General features: G+C 42.2%; 1 pseudogene; it reads right to left on the bottom strand.

The window, feature by feature from the left end:
* The window catches only part of LOC147748916 (uncharacterized), a 62,719-nt pseudogene that overhangs the window by 34,886 nt on the left and 12,752 nt on the right, over positions 1-15,081 (bottom strand).

The following is a 15,081-nucleotide window of genomic DNA, read 5'->3' as shown; positions in this document are numbered from 1 at the left end:
GTCAGTATTTCCCACAAGACCTGTTGAGAGGAAGGGCTTCTGCTCACTGAGGCAAGAGACCCCACACCTTGTACCATCAGGAGAGTGTAGTGCCTCAGTTGTTCAAAGAGTTTCTCCTCACATTGGTACATAGCATTCCCATTAGCTGGGCATCTTGGCCAGAGCAAAATTTGGAACAGCCTGGTCAGCCACTTCTACTGGCCAAACGTGTCCCATAAGGTGAAGGAGTGTTCTTCTACCTGCCAAGCCAGAGGTAAAGCAGGTAGCCATTCAAAGGTCCCCTTAATGCTACTTCAAGTGGTTGGAGTACCCTTTGAAAGGGTAGGGACTGAGATTGTCAATTCCTTTGACCCTCCAATGGCATCAGAAAACAGATCTTTGATAGTAGTAGTGGCTCATGCTACCAGATATCCCGAGTCAATTCCTCTTACGACTACAACTACTCCTGCAGTGGCTAGGGGGCTCATTGTTATCTTTACCAGGATGGATTTTCCTAAGGAGGTGGAGTCAGACAGCGGTAAAAAGTTCAAGCCTGGCTACCTGAACCTCATATGGACTGAATGTGGAATGATTCACAAGTTCACTGCCCCCATATCACCCACAAGCTAATGGCCTGGTTAAGTGATCCAACAAGATTATTAAAAGGAGGATCATGGTACTCCCAGAAAAGCTAAGAAGATGGGATGTCCTTGCTTTTTGCTGACAGAGAAGTACCACAGAATATAGTAGATTTTCCTCCTTTTAACTTCTCTTAGGCCATTGTGGACTATGTACTAGGCTTACATTCCAGGATGGCAGAGTGCATTAACAAAGAAAGCAAAAACTTTAAGGCCAGCCAATAGCTTTAAAAAACTCTGGTATGACCAGGGCAGAAAGTATTGGTGTTAGCGCATGTGCCCTCTAGGGGCATCCAGGACAAATTGAGTGGTCCCTACCCTATCCTTGAAAGGAAAGATGAGGTCACCTATTTGATATGCTCGGGCAATAAACTCCTCTCCTAGAGTTTGTGTAATTTCGGCACTCTGCGTTCCTCGAAGGAGCACAGAGTTCCTGAGTTCCACCTTCCTGGGCGCAAAACTGAGTGTTTTCTTTCGGGCAGCTTGCGAGTTCATGCGATACTTTGCGCTTACTTGCAGGGCATCCAGCAGTGATGGCACCAATGTGGGGCGATCACAAAAGCACCCCTCGAGCTTCCTTTGTGCTTGAGAAGCAGCTGAGAGGCTTTTCAAATGGAATTTTTCGTTGGAGTTGGGTTGGAGTTGGATTTTTTGTGCTTTTTAAAAAAAAAAAAAATCCAACAGTAACCAAGTACCCCAGAGACTACAACTTCCTGTTCCTGTCAAGCAGGCTCCTCCAAGTGCTTTGCCCATCTCCTGGTCACTTTTCATTTGGATTTAGAACTTGAAGGATTGCTCTCCTTGTCTACTGCATAAATACCATTTGGTTAAAGGACTTTCAGGTACATGCATCAAAGGATTTTGCGATCGCAAACTATGCGAATCGCAAAAATTGGCCGTTTGTGATCGCAAAATCTGCTTTTGGAATGCATGAAGGGTGAAGGCCATCGCAATTTGAGAATTTGCAAATATTTGCGAATTCTCAAAATGTGATTGCATTTAAGGAATCACATTTTGCGATTCCTTAAATGCAATGCATGAAACTTAAAAAAATGCGAATTCGCAGTTAGGGGGAGCAAATTACCATGAGGTTGAACCTCATGGTAATTTGCGAAAACTTTGAAAAATGCACTTTTGTGCATTTTTCAAAGTTTCATGTTGTGCACACACATGCCCTAAGGGCATGTGTGTGCACAACGTATGTGCACAGATTGATTTCAGGGGTGCAATAGGGTGTCATTTGGGCACCCCTGCGCCCTTGAAATTGCATTCTCAATTTGCGATTCGCTAATTGCTAATCGCAAATTGAGAATGTCTTCCCATTCATTCCTATGGGCTTCTAGGCCCATAGGAATGAATGAGGAGGTATTCCTTAATTGCGACTCGCAATTTGCGAGTCGCAATTAAGGAATATTAAGAAATCGCAATTTATTTAGCGATTTCTTAATGCATTGCATTTTGCAATTCCTTAATGGTGATTCCTTAGAATCGCAAAAAGCAATATTGATGCATGTGCCTGTATATGTGTTCTTTTTGGGGTATTTCATGTTTTATTTCTGTAGGCAGTGTATAGGTGGGGCCATATATTTGATTCCTTTGGGGGATGTGTGTTGTGGTCGAATATTTTAGCCCAGTTAATTTTTATTTTTGACATTGCTGAATTAATGCGCTTTTCTCCAGGCTGTCCACCTGGATTAAAACTGCAGTCGACCCCCTACCCCTGGTTAAGACTTTTTCCACCAAGTGGAAAAACCCTCAGAACCCTGGTTCTCCGAAAAACTAAGAACCCAGAAACAAATTTGTAGAAGGAGGGAGAGGAAGTGGAGAGCGAAATATGACCCTACAGAATAAACACATTACATACAATAATTGGCCAATTATAAGAAATTGACAATGGAAGTAAAAAGCAAATACCTCACAGCAAAAAAACATTTGGCAGGCAAAGAATTCTAGTAAGGAGCTTTTTTCAACAGTTAAAAGCCTACCTAAACTACCAGAGCCCCTATGATGGAAAACAGTGCTGAATGTTGTAATTTATTGGCTCAGTTGTTTAAGGACAAAGTGGAGGAAGTGTATAAATCCTTTAGGAACTGTGACAAAACTGTATTTGGGAACCCTCCAGCAGTCACATCTCCCTTTCCACCTGATCAATATATCAATAAAGTCTTTATTTCGATTTTCAAAATCATAACAGACAGAGTACATCAAAAGTTAAAAAGGCATTGGATATAATATGCGTTCTACAGTCATCCAGGCTTATGTAAAAACCGCAAATATATTTACATATGAGTTAAAAACATTGTTTCATAAAATGACAAAGTTGTAAATACCAAAGATAAAAGCACATTTAAAAAGCGCATAGAAAAATGGATGTACTTAAAAACACAAAAACAAAAATCAAAAACTATGACAGGACAGTTGTTTCCTTTTATCAGCCCATAAAATGGGGACCAGATTTAGGCAAAGGGTCAGCAGGTGATTGTCTATCAGGTAACCAGCTCTCTCGGTCTAGACAGATATTTTATCAACATGCCCATTCCGTCTTGTCTCAACCCTCAAGAATAAAAATAACAAAATTAGTGTACCCTCTTCTTGTTGGCACTGATGACCCATATCCAGCTCAACGTTTTTGCCACTGCTACCACTATAGAATCTTTGGTGTTTGTCCTTAGGATCCATAAGGCCTGCAGAGCCAATCTTGTGCCCGGATTCATACAAATAGAATGAAGCCATTTGGTCCTTGGTGGGTTATAAGCTGGGCATACAAACAAAATGTGTGCTACTGTCTCAATGTGGGCAGGACATGAAATGCATTTGTCAACCGTTGACAGATGACAACTACTAGTTAGAGCTCTTATAGGGAGTGATCCCACCCTGAACTGGTGATACAGTTTCCTGTCTGTTGGCCTGGGTATGAGGTCCCAATAGGTTTTAAACTTGGTCTTATGCTTAACCTCCAAGAATTCTCTAGTCAGTGTGGGCCTCATAATAGAACAGAACCACTTAGTTTTGACCACATTCCATAACACTGCCTTAAAGTTTTTTTCAGATGGAAATAGGTTAGCAGCTGGGTCCTCCTACAGGGTACTCCTCCCCATATTTGCCAGGGTGGTTTTAATGTTATTAAACCAGGAGATCTTGTAAAAACCGCTCAACTCCCAAACTTCAAGGAGAGCTTTAGCATACAGAGTAAGCTTAGTTGTGGTCCAGGGCCTTCTCCAGAATGCTTTAGGTCTGAAGTAGGCCTGGGCGGTAAATTCCGTTCCGCTAGCGGAATTTGGACAATTTTGCGTTCTACACGGAATGCGAAATTGCCCAAAATTCTGTATTCCGCGACTTCAGGATATTTTTTGCTTGTTTGCGCTCTCAAATGTGTGTTCGCGAGATATTTCCCCCTGAGCATGCAAACAGAGATTGCGAACAGTAAAAAAGCATTGCGGACAAGCAATTCCGCGTATTTCTGCGTGTTTGCGGAGATTCTTTACCGTTTCGCAGAGATTTGCATACCGCAATTACGCAAATTCCGCCCAACCCTAGTCTGAAGGGTGCCAAATCCTCTATGCTGTAGCAACCCAAATCAAGATAAAGGGGTGCAAGTGGGGTGGATTGTGGATAGCCTATTAGTGCTCTAACAAATTTGTTTTGGGCTAATACCAGCGATGTTAAATCCTTAAAGCCCCAAAGTTCAGCGCCATATAATATTGAGATATTGATTTTAGAGTTGTAAATCTTAAGGGCGGGGACAATGGGTTTGGTCTGGGAAAGCCTCTGCACTTTTATCAATACATCAGCTAATTGTGCATGTTTTAAGGCCAGCATATCGATTTAGGCCAACCAGTTTAGTTTCCAACCTAGTGTTATACCCAGATAGGTAACAACATCAGTCTGTTTCAAGGGGACATTATTCATATACATTCTCCCGGTTATGGCTTTGGATTTGTGTAGCACCATAAAATATATTCATGGTTGTGGCAGAACACCTCGAAGCATGACAGAGCAGCCTGCAAGCCCTGACGCGTCTTAGATATTATCAAGGTGTCGTCCGCGAACATGAGCAGGGGTATCTTCATGCCAGCTAAAACTGGGGCATCTGTGGGATGGGTAGAAAAGTACTAAAGTACTGAACAACCCTGTTTATAAACAAAGAAAACGGGGTTGGGGCTAAAGCACACCCCTGACAAACTCCCTTGGAAACTGGAACCATCTCAGTAAAATTTCCCTGCATTCCCCAGCGGACCTGAGTGTAGTTTGAATCATGCAGTTTAATTAAAATAGCCAACAGTTCCGATCACATCCCCATATCCACAAAGGTACTCACATTTTCGTATGGGGGACTAAATCAAATGCGGATTTTAGGTCAATAAAAGCCGCATAGATTGCACTCCCTCGGATGATAACCACCCACCAGTAGATGAGCACAAATCTAAAGACCTTATCTGAGGTGCTTGTATGTGGTCAAAACCCCGCCTGAAGAGGTGTAAGGATATCTGTCTCGTCTATCCAGGCCTGGATTATGCCAAGAACTAGCCTGGCAACAATCTTCTGGATGAAATCCATAAGACTAATTGGCTGATAGTTACCTGGTAGTGAGCGGTCCTCCTTTTCATATATGTGTAGGATTTCGGCACCTGACCATATGTCTGGAATGGAAGCACCGCTAGCTAGGGCATTGGCAGTAACTTTATATAGGATACCCAATGGTCTTTATCATATACAAACAGATCTGCTGGTATATAGTCGGGCCTGGGACCCTACATTTTGGAATTGATTTTAGCACTGATTCGACCTCTAAACTGGTGAAGCACAGGGTGGTAGTTGGGATAGTAAAGTAACAAAAGCCACATTATGTTAATGCTGTATTATTGCTACATATATTAATATTGGTGGCTACGTCATGATAGCGCCAGATAACTAGTCAAAATCGACCGCTTTTAACATGGGCTCCTTTGTATTGAAAAGAGACTGAAAACAAGGTTTATTTTGAACTGTAGTTGCGACTGATTCATCCTAAATCATGTAACCAATAACTAGCCTCTATACCAGTAGCGTGGAATTTAAACGAAGCTGTAATTTTCAATGTTCAGGATAACAACTTCACTCTTCAAGTAATTGTTGTATCTAGACAATTTGGGCTTGTATCTCAAAAAACCATAATGTATTCCTGCAATTTTGAAACTAAAGTAGAATATGCAGGTGAATCAGTGTAAATATTTGCAAATACTGATATATGTATACAGACTATATGAAAAGATCTTGTCCGAAAATGTCAACATGATTATTGCCGTAACTTAATTAATCATATGGCATACTCTGCCATTAATGCCTCATAAATAGGTGCAAAGTGTGAAAGGGAAAGAGAGGTCTCACCTACATTATGTTGTCATTTTTCTAGATTGACTCAAGATCAAAACTCTATGAATATCAGAGTGACATCAGGTCAAAAAGAGATTACATGAAGACTCTAATATCTGTGTGTTGAGAATTGAGGATACCAGGTAAATCATACACTGCCTAGAGATAGCATATTTTGTACAACTGCAATACTCAAATATGGTAGATTAATACATTTATTTGGTCTTAGAATACGTTCAGGAAATCCTCTCCTTTTTTGAAGTCTCTGAAACACTGCCAAGGTCTGAACTTTTGAAGTCTCTGGAAGTAAGAAATTTATTTTTATTCATCTGTATGGTAAAATGTGTTACACTGCTCTCTACATGTTACAATAGTAATTTGTTGGTAAACTGTGTACAAATAAGTATTTCGGACTAAGTTTGTATGTATTCAAATTAAGAAGTACTCTTTTTTTTGGATTACATGTTGAGAGATTGGCTTTTGAAATAGAAAGTGAGTACCATATTATCGGCACATCTCACTAATTAGCAGACAAATAGGTCTAAGATGTCAATTTCATAAAGGATTGATAGAATTGCACTCAATCCCTAAAAGAAGTTGTTTATTATATTTTACACTGATTATCTTTGATTATTATATTTACATATGGATGGTATGACATAAAGGTAATAATGTACATTGTGTTCTCCTAGGGGTCTTCATTAAAATGCAGACTGTGCTGTCCTGAAGATGGTCTAAAGGATTCGCACGATAGAAGACCGAAACATCGATTGTACTATCCAACTCCCTATGTATCAAGGTACATTTAGTGACTGTGTTATTTAGTGAAAAGATTGGTCACTTTTATGATTTTATTGGGAGAGGATTTTCACTCATGAAACTGAGGTGGAAATAATATGTACCTTTTTCATTTGTATGCATTTGATATCAACCGTAGTGTTGAATGTACCCTATACATTTTGAAGATTACAAAAGATAATATATTTTTCAAAAGATATTCCTGTGTTTTTTTTCTGTTTTTTGTTGTTTCTTGATTTAATTTCTTGTGCATTAATGCTTAAATCTATGATAAACACACAGAGTCTCACAGAATTCACTGATATTGAATCTGCAAAATTATTGAATAGAAGTTCTTTGTTCAAACAAAATCCCTTGCAGGCAACTTCACTTGATATAGGGGTAAGTCATCACTGCCATTGGTGGCAGTGAACTGAGCCTCATAATGTAGGGCCCATTGTTCTGCGGCAACATGATTGGTGGGTGTCTGAATAATTCTCCACTACCCCATTTGACAAGCTTCCAGATATAGATCATGTTTCTCTCCTTACTGGCTGAGACCAAGACTTGCCAGCGGTTCTCATCCCAATCCTTCTTCGCTTGTTGCTAGGCTTTCTTATACCTTACTCCAGCCTAATCACCCACCACTGTGGATCTAATAGCCCTGAATAAAATCTTATAAGCCTGTTGGCAAAAACTATTGTACCAAGAATCCGCCTTAGCACAAAGGATTTTTCCACCTAATCTGTTTGTTTTCTTTCACCATCCCCAGCATAACAGCTTATTGAGGTAGTAAAGACCTCCAAATTGGGGGTGCTTCCTTAGATCCTTGCCGTCCCAAAATACTGCACCTTGTTCCAGAAATCAACAGTGAACAACTAGGGGTTGTTTTTGAAGAGATCATCTGCCCAGGTATTTTCCCTGATGCTTGAAAATTAGCCTAAATTCTCCCACTCTTGAAAAAACCAGATCTTGATTCAGCTGCTCCTAGCAGCTATAGACCTATCTCCAGCCTACCCCTCCCAGCAAAGGTGCTGGAAAAAATACTAAGCTCACATCTCATGGCGTTTATCTCCTCCAGAGAACTTCTTGATTCATAACAATACGGTTTCCGGGAGGGGCATAGCACTGAGACAGCTCTGGTCCTTGCTGCTGAAGAACTAACAGCAATTGTGGACACTGGTGGGAGGGCTGTCTTGATTCTCCTAGATCTGTTGGCAGCTTTTGACACAGTAAACCATGTAATACTAGCCAACGGGCTATCCGAAGTAGGAATCAGAGGCACCGCCCCTAAGGTGCTGACATCTTTTCTCTCTGATAGGGTTCAATACGTAGAGTCCAGAGCTGTCTCCTCTGAACAATCACACTCCTGTGTGGTGTACCTCAAGGCTCATCCCTAAGCTCTACACTGTTCAATCTCTACATCTCCCCTCTGGCTAACATCATCAGGCAGTTCGGTTTCTCAGTGGTTTCATACGTTGATGACAACCAGCTAGTAATGTTAGTTTCCAGTAGCGTTGAAGAGACAGGAGATCGTTTGAAATGCTGCATGATCCAGGTCAACCAGTGGATCAGTTCCAACTGCCTTAAATTGAATGGTGGAAAGGCGGAGGTTCTCCTGTTGGGTACAGACAGCTCTTTTTTGTCACCCAGATTGTGGGATTCCAGTTTGGGAGACCTTCCAGTTCCAGTGCAGAAGGTGAAAAAATTAGGGTTCATCTTTGATAACCATCTTACCTTCAAAAACCAGAGTAGTACCCTCTTCAATTATCTTTTTCATCTTTAAGATAACTAGGAAAGCTCGCCCCTTCATTCCGCCTGACACCCTAAAAACACTTGTGACAGCACTAGCCTTGTCCATATAGGACTATGGAAATGCCTTGTACATTGTTATCCAAACGCAGTATCTACAAAAGCTACAGCATTTCCAAAATGCGGCAGCTATATTGCGAATGGATATCCAGAGGTTTTAGCCAGTCTCCCCTTTTAGAACCTTGCACTGGCACCCAATGGACAAGAGGATCAAATTTAAATCCCAATGCCTAGCATTTAGGCATTACATGGTGCTGGTCCTCATTACCTAAAGAACCATCTAATCTGATGCGTGCCTTCCAGAAACCTAAGATCTGCGTGTAGCAAACTCCAACAAATGAACTCGTTTAAGAAAGCGCATTGGGTGGAAGAAGCTTCTTGTTAGGGATGGTTAAAACATGGAACTCAATCCCAGTCAGCATAAAGAAAGGCCCAACACTGTTATCCTTCAGGAAATCACTAAAAACCTGGCTCTTCGCTAACTAACATTGTCATCTTCAGTTTCATCGCCAACCTTACTGGATTTTATGCTCTAGCACCTAGATGCCCCTTGGCATTTGTGCACATTGTAAGTGCTTAAGTCAATCAATCAATCAATCATGCCTCCTGTGCCTGGCCAGTGTGTGAGTGTGTTTGCCATAGGCCACCATTTGTATTTGTTCCCCATGCCATGTGGGCAGGTGCAATTTTTTTGTATAGTCAGTCTCTATAGTCCTATATGTGTTCTCTGCTTTCCAAGCCTCCTGCTTGTTTTTTGACCATGTGGCTGGTGGTCATTTTCTGTAGCCAGACCGAGTGTTTTGTCATAGGCCTACTTGCCTTCTTTGTCAAGGCCCATGTCTCTTTGTTGGTTGTTGTGAGCAGTGGCTGGCAGCCATTTTGTGTCGCAGGCCATTGTGCTTTTGCCATAGACCTACATGTCTTCTTTGTTCTGGCAATGCCTCTTTGCTGGTTGTTGTTGTGACCATGTGGCCATTTTGTGTAGTCAACAGTTTCCCTTTCCCATAGACATGTGCGTCTTCTTTGTTGTGGCCATGCATCCTTGCTGGTTGTTGTTGTTTGACTATGTGACTGGCAGCCTTTTTCTGCAGCCAGCCAGTGTGTTTTGCCATAGACTTGCATTTTTTTTTTGCTGTGGCCATGCCGCTGTAGAGGTGCCAAGCCATCCGATAATGATCACGGAGACAGGCAGAAGATCTAATGAGTTCATTAAGATTTAGGATCATCCCAAGCCACCTTCTCCAGTCATAGGAACATTTACAATTCACAATGTTCCATCAAGAATCCCCATAACATGAACTTCTAATTGAATGTGGGGCTGTCACATTCTACTCCATCCCTGAACTTACATGAGTTACCACACACCTCCCTCTCACAATACATGCAAAATATGAAAGAAATAAAGACATCCTAAACAATGCTGTACAGCCGATAATAAAAAATAACTACTAACTTAACAAAGATATCTATATACAAAATTAGAAATTACTTCATGTGATCACAAGTGCAAAAGCTACATTGTCCCATTTAAAGTTCCTTTCTTAATCCTCCAAAACCTAGGAGCCTTAGCCTTCCTTTCACTCCTTCTGATGCCCAAACTATCCTTCTCCCTTTTTCTGTTTGCAAACATCCATTCATTCAAACTCTCACATGGTTTGGAATTTTCTACCCCACTCCTCGATCTCCATGCTTCCCCACCACCTCTTTATTTAGATTTTGAACTCTGTTATGTGTAGTCTTATCAGCATTTTTAAACAGTTTCATTACACAAATGGGATCTGAAAATGTAACCCCTCCACCTGGCATTCTAATTCGTATCCAGTCACCCACCAGTACTTTTGTGACTTTCACCCTCTTCCTAAAATCAGACAATTTCTTCTGCTCGTCCAACTTAGCCGCTTCTTGTTTTTTCCTACTCTTACCACTCTCTTTCCAACCAGCATATCCACTCTTCTCTTTACACTTCTCATTCACCTGGTTGGAATCATTACACAGATAGGTTTCCTCATTCTGAATAATTTAAAAGGAGACTTACTGGTGACAGAATGTGGAGTTAAATGATAAACATCAACCTTACTGCGCACCTCTTCCTTCCTCTCCACAACATTGACCTCAACTATTCTGATGGTTTCCTTAACCCCTTCGCTGCTCATAACGAGGTCAGCTCGCCATGAGGAACACTGGAGCTGTGCTTATGACGAGCTGAGCTCGTCATGAACAATGGGGATTCAAAGCCTCCCAGCACAGGAGGGGAAAAGCCATAGCAGCCAAGGTATTAAGCATGCTATTAAAGCACTCCACAAAGCCATGTTCTCTGGGTGCTATGAAGCATGCTTCTTCTGCTTAATCTCACACTCCTTATAAAAACTCTTCCATTTATTTGAACCCAATTGTACACCATTATCTGTGAGCAAAACCCTTCAGCAATGTAACAATATATCTGGTTTCAGCTTCTTGTGTAAAAGCCACCTCCGGACACCTCAAAAATAGATCCATCAATACCACAACATACATAGAACCTTCCTTGGAATAAATAGTTCCAAGGAAGGCAATTTCTTCCCAAGGGAATTCTGGCATCTTCCTCACCACCATGGTTTGGACTCTGGGTTTCAAAACTTTATAACTTGTCATATGTTGTACACATTCCCTACCTAAACTTTCTGCTTCCAAATCCATCCTTGGCCACCAATAAACCATCCTTAACTGCTCCTTCTTCAACCAAATCTACATCTATGATATAATGCTGTACACACTCCAAGATCCTTTTCGTGAACCAACTCAGTATGCTATCACCTTTTGGAGAAACATATATCTTGTCAGTCATAAACCTTATCCATACTCGATCATACTCACAACATAACTTACAACTTGATTGGTTACCCAACATAAGCATAAGGTTTAATGTCAGTCTTAAACAGCTTTATCATTGCTGATAGATACTTCTCACAAAATGTTTCCCGTCATCAGTGCTATTTTCACACCAGAATCAAACAAAGCACTTCTTTTCTCCCATTCAACTAAAATCTTGGTAATGTGACACTTGTTATCAATTTCTCCCAACTTGCATCACAATTTACCCACAATCATATTCATCTTCTTCTAGATCAACTTCTTTGGCCTCAATATATTGGTTCTCTTTTGTTCCTGCACTCACTTTGGAAATGAACCCTGTAGGATAGTGGTTTTCTGTTGCAGTACCTCCCCACACACACTTTTTCTCAGGTTTCTGGTGCACTTTGACTGAGTGTGCCCTGGGTCCCTGACAATCAGGTTTCCTGGGCCCGTGTTCTTTCCCTAACCTGTACCATTGTTTCCACAATTTGCACAAATTTGGCCTACCTGTAAGTTTATTGTAAAGGGTACCTATGGAACCAAGGGCATGGCAGCAAGGGAAAAGTCTCCCACACAAGCACCACTGCCATTGCAGCCTGTGTATTGTAGTACAGCTAAAAGTGGAGAGTCAATATGACACACATCCCTGTGTGCCATGCCTGCCCTGCACTGCATGAGGACTAGGTAAGTCAAGCTTAAGTCAGGGTAGCCAATACTTCATGTGAGGACCTATCTGCATGAGCAAACAGGGCCCTGTAATATCTAAGACCATTCTTACATATTATTAATTGCCAGGAAAACCATCCTGAGTATATGGTCTCTAACCCCTTGAATGCATCAGATGAGCGGGGTGGGTGTGTGCGTCGGACGGCCGGGAGCCGTCCGATCTGCGAAATTCTGTCCGCGGTCAAAGGGTTAAACTGGTTATTCCATGTTTCCTAGCACTATAATGGCTTTACTGAATCCTGTAATGTTTTGTATCGATCATCTCAGAATAATAAACCTTCACTGATTTCAGTATCAGATGTATTATTTCATGCATTCAAGAGACCCTTCTAGAGGGGACCCTTGAACCAAACCAACCACTGGTGGGTTCCTGACTGGTGAAACATCAGTCTGTCACCATAAGACAAGTTTCTGGGCCCCTCGGTGGGAGCCTTTGCACCGTAGGGCCAGAAACAAAGCCTTTCATGTGCAGAGGTGTTCATATCTCTCCCAGGTCAGGGAGATACATCTAGGGCAAGGGAGGTTCAAAGGCCTTGCCACCTTTGCAGCATGACCCCAACCTCTCCTGCTATCAGGAGCAGGACCTCTTCTTGCCTTAACACCTTTTCAGCGGTAAGACAGGTGGGAAAAATTATGACAGCCCAGAAGTTGTGCCCACCTCTACCAACCCTACCCCTCAGGTGGGCGAGGTGAGGTGGACCTCACTCTCCTGTGCCCGCCATCTTGCAGGTGGCAAGCACCCCCAATCAGGATCAGGGATTATGCCCACTCCCCCATGTACAGTGAGCACACTGAGGGTATAGTCACTCTAAGGTCAGTAACTCATTGGCTACTGGCTCGAGACCCCTAGAGCTCGCCTAAATATAGCATTTATGGGGCAGCTCTGAACTAAGAATTCAGGTTCTACGGACCAAAGAGGAAGATGGACCAGGACAGCTGCTGTGCCAGGAACTGAACCACTGCACACAAAACTCAGCAAGAACCCGCCACCTGCACCTGGGTCAACTTCTGGAACTGCTGGCCTTGCAGAAATCTTGCCTGACCTCCAAGGAACCCCGGAGACCCTGCAACCTTTGCCAAAGTGCCAAGAATCTATCTTGAGACTAGAGGGTCTAGTTCTGGGTGTCCACTGGTACCAGAACCGGCACAGTGAGGACCGAAACTGGTGTCGACATGACTCACGGCTACAAAAGAACTCCCGACTCCAAGTGATAGAGGACCCACACTTGTGTTGACAAGACTCTGCCCACTGTTGTATAGTTCCTAGGAATCCCCCAGGACCTGTGTAGTTTGGATGACCTAAACTGGAGGCTTGGTGTCCCAATCACTTCCAAACACCCCCACAGGATATGTCACCCATTAGACCAGCTAGCTCTACAGTGTTACTACCACCCCCATGTATTCTACAGTGGTGTAGGTTGTTTCTGGCAACCACTGAACATGACAACCCTGATTCTTCAGGGATCGTGGAAAATAGTACAGTTCATTTTGCTAAAAAAATCATACTTTTTTTTCTACACAGGATAGCGATTATGACATTTCAATAGGTATTTATAGGTCCAGCGGAAGCCTTGTGTAAAACATATATGCTGCAATAATCAAGAGACAGAAGCATACAAAAGAGATTACTAGTACCAATATAGTAAATAGTAGATACATTTCTATCATAGTACTAATAGGATGAAAATAAGTAGTACAGAAAAAAAATTAGCACTTCCATATTCCCAAAACGTGCGCCCTAAGTAATTTGCAAGTTTGTGCTTGTATTGAAGAAACCCCTAGGGAAGAACCACCCCCTCACCTGATGCTTGGGAATGAACGACCCCGTCTCTGTTCGAGGATAACAGCCCTCAAGGGATGTCAGACCACTGAATGCCCAAGATTCAGCATGCAGGACCCAGTCTCAGCTCAAAGGAATTCTCCTCTAATTTGTAAGGGGGAGCGAGGGTCTTTTATACTAAAGTGGTCCCTCCAGGCTTTTTTCCAGATTCTGTATGCTTTTAAAACAATCATAGATCTTTTGAAAACAATCATAAATGTTTTGGAAACAATCAGCAAAGCTTTAGTAAACAAATCTTATCATGCACAGCTGGCTGTTGGCCAAGGATAAATAAAGTGGTGACCCTTATGCAGAATAATGCTGCCGTGCTTGGGGACATGTTTATGTATGTCAGGTACAGGGATTATGATAGAATACTAAGAGCTTGATGTTGAAGAGACAGGAGCAAGCTACTAGGTAAAAGGTCACCCGTTTAGAATCGATATTGTCATGTGGATGGGACAAATGTATGTAATAGGTGTATACATGATAGGACTACCCTAAAGGACATGACACCCACTCCTTATCAAAAGGTCAACATAGTAAGCTAGATAATGATAAAGCTATTGCCAGTAAAAGCATAAAAAGTAATTTTTCCCCTAAAAGCTTTTAGAAAAGGTCCTATAAACTTGCATGTGTTGTTATTATTACACTGAGAACCTTGAAAGTCATTATTCTCAGTTAGAGCAGACAAGTAAAAATAAAAGAAAATTAGGGTGACAAACTTCAATTTAGTAAATGTTTTAAAAAGTTGCCGACCAATTCCCGGCACAGAGGCCAAATTGTTTATGAATCCTGTGCTGAAGACTTAACATCACTGAACATTGTATCCACAGGTGTATGTTCATCTCTGGTTCCCACAGCAGCCGCCAGGGAAGATTTATGTGCTCGCATGCCCGATACCGACTCCTGTTCCTCTGGAGCAGAGCCGATTTCCCTTCCAAGAGGAGTGGGAGCATCCCGTGGAGGCTCGAAGAATGCCGTCGTCAACATGGGAATACGCTGGGGGCAACTGCGCACGTTAGCCTGCAAAGGATCAAGCAGCACTTCTGTGTCTGGCGGCACAACCGGTGGAAGTGCCAGACACAGGTCTAACACGCAGCCAAATCCGCAGAAGAGGCAACAGAACACATGTAGGACACAGTC

This window comes from Lissotriton vulgaris, chromosome 1_1 (genome assembly GCF_964263255.1).
Source record: "Lissotriton vulgaris chromosome 1_1, aLisVul1.2, whole genome shotgun sequence".
In the NCBI taxonomy this organism is placed as follows: domain Eukaryota; kingdom Metazoa; phylum Chordata; class Amphibia; order Caudata; family Salamandridae; genus Lissotriton; species Lissotriton vulgaris.
The sequence above is the reverse complement of the archived record's forward strand: the minus strand, read 5'-3'. Positions and strand labels throughout refer to the sequence as shown.